This window comes from Eleutherodactylus coqui, chromosome 1 (assembly GCF_035609145.1).
Source record: "Eleutherodactylus coqui strain aEleCoq1 chromosome 1, aEleCoq1.hap1, whole genome shotgun sequence".
Lineage (NCBI taxonomy): Eukaryota > Metazoa > Chordata > Amphibia > Anura > Eleutherodactylidae > Eleutherodactylus > Eleutherodactylus coqui.
This window is the reverse complement of record NC_089837.1, coordinates 100,698,482-100,713,050: the sequence shown is the minus strand read 5'-3', so window position 1 is coordinate 100,713,050 and position 14,569 is coordinate 100,698,482. Positions and strand designations below refer to the sequence as shown.

General features: G+C 45.2%; 1 protein-coding gene across 2 annotated transcripts in view; it reads left to right on the top strand.

The window, feature by feature from the left end:
* Positions 1-620: 620 nt before the first annotated feature.
* Positions 621-14,569, top strand: part of LOC136623851 (beta-galactoside alpha-2,6-sialyltransferase 1-like) — an 80,572-nt gene continuing 66,623 nt past the window's right edge. For both annotated transcript variants that reach the window (XM_066598213.1, XM_066598215.1), the window contains exon 1: positions 621-770. The gene's annotated coding sequence lies outside the window, so the exon portion shown is untranslated. The remainder of the gene's footprint in view (positions 771-14,569) is intronic.

The window sequence follows — 14,569 nt, the reverse complement described above, 5'->3', positions numbered from 1 at the left end:
TACCTCAAACAAGCAAAATCCGCAGACCAGTTTACCTTGTTTGCCCCGTTTTTTGTTGCGCTTTTTAGTGCACATTTTCTGCATAGTTTATCCGCAGCCTCTGAGGAGCATTTAAAACCGCAGCTGTAAGGAATGTATTTCCAGAGTTTTTTAGTGCATCAAAATGACTACATGCGGAATCTCCTGCGCAGAATCAGACTTCCATTGAGGCCTATGGAACAAAAACAGCCGCGGAAACGTCATTACAATTGACATGCTGAGGCTCTGAAAGACACGCCGCAACAACATTTCTGCACAGAAACCGTACGTAAAATAACCAGATTTTCCCAAAACTCATTTACTTTGGCTTGCACTGCAAACGCAGCGGATTTTCCGTGCGGCGGGACCGCACTGAAGAAAAGCAGCAAAATCTGTGGTAGATCCGCCCCGTGTGAACCCAGCTTTAGGGAATAAAACAATGCACTTAGGTTATAGTTCAGTACAAAGAATCATCACTAAATTCTCATGTTCTGAAGAAGTGAGAGTGTTTGTACCTCCCAGTTCCTGCTCCTGCACCCACTTGCCCATGTCTCAGTCACTTATAGTTCCTCATTGCACCTCTCACAAGTCCCATACGCTATACAGTGTCTAATGTAGAAGATGCAAATATTCATTCTATCTGCAGATACGTTCAACTCTTTGATCTCCGACCATGTAGGCAGATGCTAAGGAAGTAGCAAAGTACAGCACAGAGCAAATCACCAATCCATCAATGAGGACCCAGTGAGCCGGTAAGCACAAGCCTTGCAGATGCTGTTTAGTTTTTGCATTGCTGGAAGTATACTGTAGAGCAGGGGGCATGGTGCAAGCAGTGGCTAGCTATTGTGGAACTACAAGTCCCAGCTTAATAACTGATCTGGAGATTATACAAAGCAACACTGATAGCATCCCGATGTATTGGTTAACAGTTACTGTAAAGTCCACCAAATGGTGTTAAGAACTTTTACTATTGGGACTTGTGTTTTTGCTCTGCATTTCCTAAAATTAGAGAGTGCTTTCACTTTTGAGGCGACGGGGCTTACATCCTGGGGGAGGTTCACATGTAGTATATGTGTTGCCGAAATTTCTGTGACTGTTCAATATGAGTGACTGGGATTTGTAGAAATCGAAGCACTTGAGCCCCGTCCACACTTTTTCCTCCACTGAGCTTTCAGTTTCTTTGTTCCATTTTTGGAGCAAAAAAATAGACTTAAAAGTGAAACAAATGTTTCTTCCCCCCCCCCCCCCCCATTGATTTCTATGCTTTCAGTTGCTTTAGTTATATTTTGTTCAGTTTTGTTTTTATATAATTGAAATCAATGGAAAAAAAACCTGAAACATTTCTTTCAGTTTTAATTCAGTTTCTCTGCTCCAAAAATGGAACAGAGTGGTGTAAAGGCTCAACAGATGACGTAGTAGATGGATGGCACAGTAACATATATACATCAGCAGATGATACAAAATTATGTTAAAAAATTAATAGAAACGAGGAGAGAATGTGGTTACAAATGGATCTGGATAAGTTGGGGGCAGAAAAGTGGCAATTGAGAGTTAACACTGATAAATGTAAGGTTCTGCACATGGGCAGAGAAAATATGTCACCATTACACACTAAATGGGAAACACTGACAGGGACATGGACTTGGGGATTTTAGTTAACTGTAAGCCTAACTGGAGCAACCAGTGTCAGGTAGCTGCTGCCAAGGCAAATAGTATCATGGGGTGCATCAAAAGGGGCACATGACAGGAAAAATTGTTCTTCCTCTTTACAAGTCACTGGTCAGACCACACATGGAATATTGGGTATAGTTCTGGGCAGAGGCGTAACTTGAAGCTCCTGGGCCCGATGCAAAACCTGTAAGAGGGCCCCCAACTATAATGCTTTACTCATAGTACTGGGCTCCCTATATGGAGAAGAGGGGCCTTATGGGCCCCCTAAGGCTCCTGGGCCCGGGTGCAACCGCATCCCCTGCACCCTCTATAGTTACGCGCCTGGTTCTGGGCACCGGTACTCAAGAAGGACATATCGGGGCTTGAGTGGGTACAAAGGCGGGGAAAGTAATAAATGGAATGGACGGACTACAATACCCAGAGAGATTATCAAAATTGGGGTTATTTACTTTAGAAAAAAGATGGCTGAGGGGCAACCCAATAACTATGTATAAGTGTATCAGGGGACAATACAGAGATCTCTCCCATGATCTGTTAATACCCAGGACTGTGACTGTAACAAGGGGGCGCCCTCTACATCTAACGGAAAGAAGGTTTCTACACCGACATAGAAGGGAGTTCTTTACTGTAAGAGCAGTGAGACTATGGAACTCTCTGCCTGAGGGTGTGGTGATGGCAAACTCAATAAAAGAGTACAAGAGGGACGCCTTTCTGGAGTGTAACAATATTACATGTTAGTCACTTATTATTTCAGAAGGGTTGTTGATCCAGAGATTATGAAGAGTTTTTTTCCCTTCCAGGCCTCATGTCCATAGCCATATCAGTAAAAAGCTGCGGGTGTTCCCGCAGCATTTTACCGGTGTATGTAAGTACCGAGTCTGTTGGCAAAGAGCAAGCAGAGACTACGTATGGCTGAGAGTGTACTGAGCATGCCCGTGTATCACACGCACAGACTGTGACTCTTTTTTTTAAAACAATTACCCGCTGTTTCATAGCAGGGTTGCGTATGAAATCATCGCCCCTAGTATGTAATGTATTGCATTTGGACAGCGTTTGCATACGCTGCCTATACAAAAGTATATAGCTCATGCTGCATATTACACAATGAAATCGAGCATGCTGCGATCTATTTCTCGTGTGTATCTAGACACAGTGTCTACACGCACATGTGCATGGATCAATGAAAAGTCAATTGACTTTCATTGACTCCATTTACCTTGTATCATGCGGCCATGCATCGCACACATAATACACAGTGAAAAAACACGCATAGACATGAGCCCTTAATTAGGAAAATTGGCTTCTACGTCATTGGGGTTTTTGCATTCCACTGGATCAAAATTGGGGGGTAATAGGCTGAGCTGGATGGATATTTTCAACGTAGCATACTGTTACTAGGTTATTACCTTACCCATACAATGCAAATAATCATAACTATATTTCAACAAGTCATAAATCTACCCCATCCCCAACACAAAAAATATTTAGACACATACAAAGAAAGGAAAAAAAAGGCCTAACTCTTCTCCACCTTCTCACCTGTCTCTCTCACCCTTTTAAATCCCATCATCTCTTCTACAATACCTCAATGCAACCAGCACTCAATATGAACTATCCATTATATATATCAGACCATCTTCTACAAATTTCCTCAAACTTAGTCAACTGGCCTCTTTTTTGATATATCTCCTTTTCCAAAGATGTAACCTCTCTTATCTTCATGACAAAAGGAGGCTGTATCCAACTAGCAGTAATCAGCTTCCACATCTGATACAATGCTCTCTGAACTCCCTAAAGAGTATGCCCATCCAGCCCATCAACAATGACCAGTATATGAAACACAGTAGAAGACCATACAACGCAGGTGACTTTTCATTAGGAAGTGTTGCTACTGCATCCCTTAACTCATTCAGTGTCAAGTAGCCTCTCACATTACTCTCTGATCATCAGACAAAGTTGACAATTGTATCCAAGCCAAATATTCATAAAGCTCTTCATAATCTACACTTAACTCAGACGCAGACAGGTTTTTAAAACAGAGAAAAAATATCTCCAAAATGTCATCCTCCTTGACCAGGGTATGCCAGACTCACCCGGCATCTACTATTTCTATCCCCCTTTAAAGAAACAAGCCATACCACTTCTTAGTTGGAAATTTTTGGCCACAGCAGCCATTTATTAAATTAAACAAAAATTAAACCTTATCAGTTACCCTATGCGGGGAGGAGGCCCTTGGAGACCCAACCAAGAAATAAAGGGTCTGGCGTATAATAAACATAACCAACCGTACCTGGCCTCCAACCGTACCCCGGCTCGGAGGCCCAACAAGCCCCTCTGGGAGACTATAAACACATAATATTACAGGCCAGCCGGGATCACTTCCCTGGCCTTCACCACCGCGCCAGACCCAACCAAAATACCAGTAGGGTGATAATCGCTCCAGGTGAGGCCGTCCCCACCGTAACTCCTTCCACCAACCATAAACTGCCTCCAAGGACCCCGCCCCCCCCCCCCCCCGCCAAGCTGCCATGACATGGTCAATGCATTTCGACGTTCCCCCCGTCCCAGTCACAAACACTTGTATGTATATATATTTTATTTTATTATTATTTTTTATTAATTTATTTTTTTATTTATACTATACCCATATAAATGCATATAAACGTACTCTACGTGCATCCACACACGCACACATACAAACACCCATCCATATACCAAAAAATGGGAGGGTGGGTGGGCTCTCAGATTTTTTTTAAAAGATGGCGCTCCCGCTCAAAATACCCCCCTTTTATGCACTCCCCCCACTGACCCCCCCTTATTTTTCTTAACCAATCCCTAACCTGCCTAACGCCAACTGACGCTCCCCCCCCCCATATCTTTCCTTATCAAATTAACCCTTCCCATGCCTTCTTGTTTCCCTGCCAACCCTGTCATGCAGGGCCTCCACCTATGTGCCCCTTCGTGGCCCGTTACGGCCCTTTTCTTTATAACCACAGAATTATCAGGTCTTCTCAATGCTGCCACATAAGATGATGATCCCTTCACCATAATTATAGAATACAGCTAACGACCCCCTGCTTCTCCTTCATCAAAAATCTTCTGCTTCATAAAAAGACCCTTCTTTTTGCCACACCTCACAGATGATCCGCAGGTTGAGACTGTGTCTCTTTCCAAGTGATTTCCGACTAATATGAAAAAATTCCTCTGTTCTGGCATTACTATTAAGCAGGTTCAACCAAAAGGGATATAACCTTCAAACTCTATCCAAACCAAATTCTCCACCATTCATAATCAACGACAAGTAAAAAGTGGAGTCTAATCAGACACAGTTTGTGGCAGATATTCTGCTCTATGAGGGCTCAGTCACATGGGCACCGATCTGCCCATGTTTCTGCACGAGAAGATGGTTGCAGCACGTGCGGACGACTCTTTGCATGACCGTCTCCATTGCTGGCCATGTGTTCTTTCACCGGCTGGTGTGGAGAGTCGTCCGCACGTGCAGTGCGGAATCGTACTGAAACACGGGCAGATCAACGCCCGTGTGACTGAGCCCTGAACATAAGGAAGCACAGATGGGGTACCTATTGGGAGATCTATTCTAGAAAGTCTATTATGTGAAGTGGAATAACAAGAATATTGTCGAACTTCTGGATTTCTCAATCTGCACAGATCACATAAACCTAATTCCATTAATAAACGTCCAAAAGCAGTTGGGGGAAGTAGAAGCCACTATAAGGCCTCAGTCAGACGGGCGTTTTTTCGCGCGATTTGCGGATCGCATGATGGATGCGCATCTGCAAATCGCATGACTGGGGCCGACGATTCGCCAAAAAATCTGCAGCTAGCAGCATTTTCGGCGAAACGGCCCAGCGCTGCCCGCTATCCTCTGCCACGGCTGTGGCAGAGGAGAACGATGTTCGCCCATTGAATTCAATGGAGCCGGCAATACAGCCGGCTCCATTGAAAGCAATGGGCTGCCGGCGAGCGCGGGATGAATTTTCGGGAAGGGCTTAAAAATATAAGCCCTTCCCTGAAAACCATCCTAAAATGTATAAAAATTAAAAAAAAAAGTATACTCACCTTTTCCCTGCAGACGGAGTTCTCAGCTGTCATTCAATAGCTGAGAGCTGCCTCTGATTGGTCCCTGCGCTCAGCCAATCAGAGGCAGCACTCACTCACCCATTCATGAATTCATGAATGGGTGAGTGAGAGCTGCCTCTGATTGGTGAGAGCTGTGACCAATCAAAGGCAGCCCATTCAGCAGGCGGGGATTTCAAATCCCCGCCTGCTGAATACTACACAGAGCAGTTCAGGAGAACTGCCGGCCGGACGCGGCTGAACTCCGACTGCAGGGAAAAGGTGAGTATACTTTTTTTTTTTTTTTACACATTTTAGGATGGTTTTCAGGGAAGGGCTTATATTTTTAAGCCCTTCCCGAAAATTCATCCCACGCTCGCCGGCAGCCCATTGCTTTCAATGGAGCCGGCTGTATTGCCGGCTCCATTGAATTCAATGGGCGAACATCGTTCTTCTCTGCCACAGCTGTTACAGCTGTGGCAGAGGAGAACGATCTTTAAGTATATGTTCTCAATGGGGTCGGCGCTGCTGCCGCCGGCCCCATTGAGCGCATATATAGAACACAAGGAATCGCAGAACGCAGATAGGCGCGTTCTGCGATTCGTCGTGTCCCTTTAATTTATCGCACATCGGCATAAAAAGCAGACATGTGACCGATCCCATTGCAAAGCATTGGGTCTATATATGCGCAGATCGCATGCGCAAGTCGCGCGAAAAAACGCCCGTCTGACCGAGGCCCAAGGCTTTATTAAATGTATCCAAACAAGAATGTAGGCAACTATTAAAACTTGGCCCGATATGAAGCTCGCCAACCTGCGGTTGCAAAGCGCTTTTCAGGCAAAAACACCTCACATCGCTTATGTGAATTTCCGATCCTCTCATGCGAGTTTCACACGCGATAGCGATTGTAAGTATTTCGCATTGATTTCAATGGTAAACCTCGAATTGCACTTGCATGGACACATTGCAGGCAAGGGAAACATTGCTCATGTGTATGACACCATTCAAAAAAATGGAGTTCATATTTGTTGTGAGACTCCCAAAACTCGCACTAGATTCTTGTTTCTTGTGTAGTGGTCAAGTATATGTTTTCCTGGCCCCCTCCAAAAATGTCATACAGGTATGTTTTATGCAGATGCTCTGTGCAAAACTATCTTGTCATTGTGTTATGTGTATTGCACAGATGCAGCAAGTGAGAGGTTAAAGGGGTTGTCCCGCGCCGAAACGTTTTTTTTTTTTTTTCAACCCCCCACCCCCCCGTTCGGCGCGAGACAACCCCGATGCAGGGGTTAAAAAAGAACACCGCACAGCGCTTACCTGAATCCCCGCGCTCCGGTGACTTCTTACTTACCTGCTGAAGATGGCCGCCGGGATCTTCTCCTTCGGTGGACCGCAGGGCTTCTGTGCGGTCCATTGCCGATTCCAGCCTCCTGATTGGCTGGAATCGGCACGTGACGGGGCGGAGCTACACGGAGCCGGCATCCTGCACGAGCGGCCCCATTGAGAAAAGAAGAAGACCCGGACTGCGCAAGCGCGTCTAATTTGGCCATTAGATGCCGAAAATTAGACGGGCTCCATGGAAACGAGGACGCCAGCAACGGAACAGGTAAGTGAAAAACTTCTTATAACTTCTGTATGGCTCATAATTAATGCACAATGTACATTACAAAGTGCATTAATATGGCCATACAGAAGTGTATAGACCCACTTGCTGCCGCGGGACAACCCCTTTAAGTGTTTGCAAAGCCTGGAGATTGTCTGTAAATGTATCAATTTATGTCCTGTCATGTGGTATGAGAGAGGTTATAAATGTGAGCGTTTGAGAGCGGGAAAGGGGCCATGTCTTCTGGAGTGGTAGTCAAGAGGTCCAGCTACATGGGGGTACCTTTAGCCCTCATGTAGTGAAGCATGGAAGAGAAGGAAATACACTCTATGTAAAAAAAAAATCAAGCCCCTAGAAGGAGTTGTCATTTTGCTGCAGAACTCGGCATGCAGTTACATCTCAGGCAGATATGCAAATAATTAGAGTTGTGGTGTGATTTGATGGATGGTTTTGTCACCTGTGGACCTAAAAGTAGGTTCCTGAAAATGCTTTGTGTGAACCCACTCTTGTACATACAGTATCAGTTTTGTTGATACAGTATATGTTAGTAGACTATGATTGCTCTTTGGTTTTCTAATCTGAAACGGGCTGAGACGGGGAATGGTGCAACTTGACTGTTGCCAAACATAGACATTTCTACTAAGCCTATGGTGGCATGTGTGTTGGAAGCTCTGTTTAGAGCCCCCGACACAGTCCCAGACAATGTATACTATTGTGTCTCTTAAAGTACTACATGGTATGATAAAAGCCCGATGGACTATAGTCAATGGAGTCTATAGGGCTTCATCTGTATCCAACTTATGCTGGATTCAACACTTCTACTATTTTCATTGTTCGGTAGAGCTGAGAAATGGAAATATATGGCGTAGATGTGAATGAGGCTTAAGACGATGAATGCTGTCTGTTTCTTGGTAGCATAGTAAACAAACAAGTCACCTTTTCCAAGCTCACCACACAAGAATAGTTGCTGCTTCTCTTAGATTTTCTAACCAGCAAGGCTGTAGTATGTTAAAGGCAGTTCATGCTGTTATGACGTCCCTGGAGAGAGAGGCCCATTCCAGATTGGACTTGAACCAATTTAAATGGGTCAATTGATCTGCACAGGGATACAGTCTCCATAGGTGCTGCAGTGGTGGCAAACATAGAGGGACAAAACCGGATGTGAGTACCACAACCTCATATATTAGGAGTATGGTGGTATCAGGCTGGTCCAGGACCGTTAGTTTTTACACAAATGCCCACTATGTATGCTACTGATAACCTGGATTATGCCACAAAGTCATCAGCATTTAAATAATTTTATTTGCAACTAGGCTTTTACATTCTTTGGCTAATAGCTTGTAAAGAACTTACTAAGCTTGTGTTGCAGCAGTGTCCATTATTAGAGGGGAAACATATTTGCCCTCAGCTATTGCTATAGCATTATCACTCCTCCACAGTACTGCAGAGGACATAAAACACACCCATCAAATTATTACTGTTGATGACCTAGGTGGTCTTTGGGTCTGTAGTCGCTGCAGTGTTGACAGTATTATCTAATTCCACTGCTGTGCACACTGGTGGCGGCCCAACAAACAGCCTGTTAGCGGGGATCTGCAGCGGCACACTTCTGCCAATTTTGTTGTCCTGTCCTGAGGATAGTTGATCAATAGTAAAAAAGACACTGACAACCCCTTTAATATATCTTTGGCTGGATTTACTTTATACTAGGATGGTGTTAACTCGTTAAAGGGGTTGTCTCGCGAAATCAAGTGGGGTTATACACTTCTGTATGGCCATATTAATGCACTTTGTAATATACATCGTGCATTAAATATGAGCCATACGGAAGTTATTCACTTACCTGCTCCGTTGCTAGCGTCCCCGTCGCCATGGTTCCGTCTAATTTCGGTGTCTTCTTGCTTTTTTAGACGCGCTTGTGAATAACTTCCGTATGGCTCATATTTAATGCACGATGTATATTACAAAGTGCATTAATATGGCCATACAGAAGTGTATAACCCCACTTGATTTCGTGAGACAACCCCTTTAAGTTAAGTCCGTACTTGCCCTGATTTTTCTTGCTGAGCTTACTATCTCCATGCCTCATACAGTATCCTGTGCCTCCGTCTTTGTGTCTCCCATCTGTTGTATACTTCCTTCTAAGACACTCAAGCAGCTTGCTGACAACCACTTCTCTTTCTGCACGCCTGTGCTGTGTGATGCTAAACCGCTGTCATGACTGCAACACGAACACTTGCTGCCTCTAACTCCTCACTGGTTTTTTACTGTACATGTCATTGGGAACTGCTGGTTCTTGTTGTCCTTGTCTAGTGTGTCCAGGACTGTCACGGCTCTTAGATAAACTGGACACCACTTAATTTATAAGGCTCTTAGGGCAAGAAGTTACTTTATGGGCCTTCCTGAATGCCTGAATTATCCAGGTTTACACTACACATTGCAACTTTCCATGCTGTAATTGGGCGATGCTTATAGGGCTTTACAAGTGATTGAAGCTTCTGGGTCCCAATGCAAAACCTGTAACAGGGCCCCAAACTATAATGCTTTATTCATAGTACTGGGCTCCCTATATGGAGAAGAGAGGCCTTCTGGGCCCCCTAAGGCTCCTGGGCCCGGGTGCAACCGCATCCCCTGCACCCTCTATAGTTATGCCCCTGCTACCGTACATGAATGGTGAATGTTGGGAAAGGGTTGAGCAAAGAGTTAGCAGAGATTTCAATTAATAAATTAAGAGTTTTCTTAAATCTTTTCTCATAAAATTGTATATCAATTCGCTCCGCTCTTCTAACACTATAACCTGTCCACAGTTAGACCAACATATATAATATGAGATGTTCCTTGACTTTTGCACTGGAGAGTTCTCTCTCTCTCAATTTAGAGTTTCTGGCGCTATGTTGAAGCCGCGGGTATAATAGCAGTGTAGGCCCAGGGAGTAGTCTGGGGAAAGCCAGGAGTTGGCAATAGGTGGTTTCAGTACAAAGGAGGAGGCAAGTAGCGTTGTCAGGGGGAAAGCCAGAGGTATCAGTGGTCTCAGTTTGATTGCCGAGGAATATGCAGGCAGTGAGCTAATGCTGTGAAGCACAATAATCACGCACTGAGAGTGTGGCAGGGCCATGCTTTTATATTGAGCCTAATCAGGAACCTAGCTAGAACGGGGACTGGATTTGCAGGATTTGGGAACAAGGCAAACATTATGCAGGGAAACTGTCCAAAAGGCTGGGTGGCTCAGCAGGGAAAGCTACTGATTGGAGTACAGGAGATCCCAGGTTCACGCTCTGACACTCAAGGAAAACATATGTCTGTCCATCACTCTCTTTATTAACTGTCCCCAGGCTATATAGTAAACACAGGCTTACTTTGATCATTTTGGCCACATTATTATGACCTCATTTATTAACTAAAAGGAACAAAACACAATAACCTTTTTGAGGAAACATTAACCCAATCACACCATCCAACCCTACAGAAGAGAAAACCACCAGATGGAGGAATTCTTTGTAGCTACAAAATCTGACTGCCTGTTTGCCAACCAATCTCCACAAGTTCAGGGGCACCAAGAGCTACTGCAGATGGCTGTTCCAAAAATCAAGCACTTTTAAGAACACCACCCAGCAGGAGACCAAATTAGCTAGATCAGTTCTAAGACACATACCTAATCATTTGAAAGGATCCTAACTATTATCAACCAACTCCAAAAACTACCAACCCAGGAACCACAAGCTGCCATTACAATTTTTATGCAGCCCCATTCAGATTTAGGCCTTAGTCAGACGGCGTTTTTTCGCGCGATTTGCGGATCGCATGACGGATGCGCATCCGCAAATCGCGTGACCGGTGCCCGAAAATCGCCCGAAAATCTGCTCCTAGCCGCGTTTCATTAGAAACGGGCCGGAGCTGTCCAGCGCATTGCATTCAATGGAGCGGCAATACAGCCCGCTCCATTAAAAGCAATGCGCTGCGGGCGAGTGTGGGATGAATTGTCGGGAAGGGCTTAAATATATAAGCCCTTCCCTGCAATTCATCCAGAAAAGTGTTAAAATAAAGAATATATATATACTTACCTGCTCCCGGCAGCCGGAGTTCCGCGCGGCTGGCCAGCAGTGGGTGTGAAGGGGGTGTGAGTCAGACCTGCCCCCTGATTGGCTCAGCGCTGAGCCAATCAGGGGACAGGTCTGACTCACACCCCCTTCATACCCACTGCAGTACGGCCGCACGGAACTCCGGCTGCCGGGAGCAGGTGAGTATGTATATATTTTTTTATTTTAACACTTTTCTGGATGAATTGCAGGGAAGGGCTTATATATTTAAGCCCTTCCCGACAATTCATCCTGCGCTCGCCGGCAGCCCATTGCTTTCAATGGAGGCGGCTGTATTGCCGGCTCCATTGAATTCAATGGGCAAACATCGTTCTTCTCTGCCTTAGCTGTTACAGCTGTGGCAGAGAAGAATGATTTGTCTTCTATATGTTCTCAATGGGGTCGGCGCTGCTGCCGCCGGCCCCATTGAGCGCATATAGAGAAGAGAACAGGAATCGCAGATCGCAGATAGCTGCGATCTGCGATTTCTGTTCTATAATTTATCGGACGAGCGCATAAAAAGCGCTCATGTGTCCGATACCATTGCAAAGCAATGGTTTTATAAAATCGCCGGACGCATGCGCAAATCGCGGCAAAAAACGCCCGTCTGACTAAGGCCTTAAGGAAACCTAAATATGTTAAATAGTTGGCTGTGTACAATTTTTCATGACCAGACTAAAATAATTCCAGCATAAAGAAGAAGTAAACAAAAAAAGATTAACTTTTACTTCCTTAAATGTGAAGAATGAGGCTCCAGGGTACATAATTGTTCCTCATCACGAAAACATGGTTGGCTTCCAACAATATGACATGCATTCAAGTTCTAAGGTCTCCTAATTTTTAATTTAATTTTTTTTTTGGGGGGGGGGGATGAAATCGGAGCAGATTGAAAAATGGGACACACATGAGACAACTGGCAACATTGTTGATGGCAGCGCACAGAACCCACGTGACAGCAGCTGGAGTTAGAAACATTTTGAATACTTACAAAGCAACATTCACGTACCAAAAAATGTGTTATCATCTGTTTTCTTCACTTGCATGCAATGACAGCGATCTACATTCATCGTTAGTTGAGTGAGACATGCGGTGAAAGTGTTGTGGACGTTTGTGGGTGCAACAATTTTAAGAAAGCTGAGTGCTGTGTAAGTATGAACAAAAGTAGCCTCAGCCATGCATCAAGGGGTCCTACAACATGATGACGCAAGTGGTTATGGAAGACCGCCAAATTAACTGTGGAACAGATTACCTGTAAATTCAGTATTTTTGTAGGATCTGTGCACACCATTGTGCGTGTAGACCTGAACATGCGGAATGTTTCGCCCCATGTGGGTGCACTGAGTCCAAAATTACAAGACCATAGAACTCAAATGCACTTCTTCATATGCAGATATTTATTTTGCGTGTGGGTGATCTTTTTTGCTTTTTCCTCTTTTCTTATTAAACTTCTGTTCATTATAAAAAAAATGGATTCAGCAGATCATTGCTATAGGAAGTGGAAGTGTGTCAGCGCATTGTAAACCCAATAACTCAGCTCACTAAACAAAATTAATAATGACCTCTAAAGAACTTTCACTATTAACATGTTCATCAACTACTGTTTATGAGCATTAGGAAAGCAGCTGATGGTGGCAGAAGGCTATATCACTCTCTATCTTTATCCACAATTAGCCTAACAAGTGAATTGTTCTCTCTCTCAATTCTGATGCTCAGTTTAGACAGCTTAGCTATATGGCCGTGGTTGTTTGACCCAGGCTTTAGCTAGCTATAGTAGCAAACTATATCACTTTTTTCTACAATCAGTTTAAAAAGTGAAATGCTCTCTCCTCAGCGCTGCTGCTAAGTCAGGATAGCCTATTTGCATGGTCATGATTGTTTGACCCAGGCTTTAGTTAGCTTTGGTAGCAAGTAGAGATGAGCGAGCACCAAAATGCTCGGGTGCTCGTTACTCGAGTCGAACTTTCCGCGATGCTCGAGGGTTCGTTTCGAGTAATGAACCCCATTGAAGTCAATGGGTGACCCGAGCATTTTTGTATATCGCCGATGCTCGCTAAGGTTTTCCTTTGTGAAAATCTGGGAAATTCAAGAAAGTGATGGGAACGACACAGAAACGGATAGGGCAGGCGAGGGGCTACATGTTGGGCTGCATCTGAAGTTCCCAGGTCCCACTATTAAGCCACAATAGCGGCAAGAGTGGGCCCCCCCCCCAACAATTTTTACTTCTGAAAAAACCTCATTAGCAAGGCACACCTTAGCTAAGCACCACACTACCTCCAACAAAGCACAATCACTGCCTGCATGACACTCCGCTGCCACTTCTCCTGGGTTACATGCTGCCCAACCCCCCCGCACGACCCAGTGTCCACAGCACACACCAAAGTGTCCCTGCGCAGCCTTCAGCTGCCCTCATGCTACACCACCCTCATGTCTATTTATAAGTGCGTCTGCCATGAGGAGGAACCGCAGGCACACACTGCAGAGGGTTGGCACGGTCAGGCAGCGACCCTCTTTAAAAGGGGCGGGGCGATAGCCCACAATGCTGTACAGAAGCAATGAGAACTCCAATCCTGTACCACCTCCGTCAGGAGCTGCAAACGTGGGCATAGCAATGGGGAATCCATGTGCCACACAGTATTCATTCTGTCAAGGTGTAGCATAGCTCAATCCACACTGCAAGGGGAAAGCCGTCAGCGCTCTGCCCCCTACCCAAGTCAGTCAGTGCCTTTGTGCCAGACAGGTCAAACACCGCAATGGGAACTAAGTTTGCACCAACAGCATAGGTGGGTCTTAGGAAACCCAAGACATGAACCAAAAATTGATCTGAGCGGCCAAACATGGCAGACTTGCCCCGCGCCCACGGCATAGGCCTCGGCCCACAGATTCAGCAATCCTAGGCTGGAAGCGGACTTTCACTGCACCCAGGACATAGGCCTCTGCACAAACCCTCAGCAATCGCGGTCCTACAGCGGACTCCAATGCTAGCGTAGCTGTGCACGTCTCATTAGCGCTGTATTGATCCTGTAGTTTGTCCCAATGCAGTGCCCCGGATAGTAGAGCTAATGTCAGATTAAATACAGCTGGGCTTTGGCCCACACTGCATGCCCCAGTCAGACTGGGGTTCTTT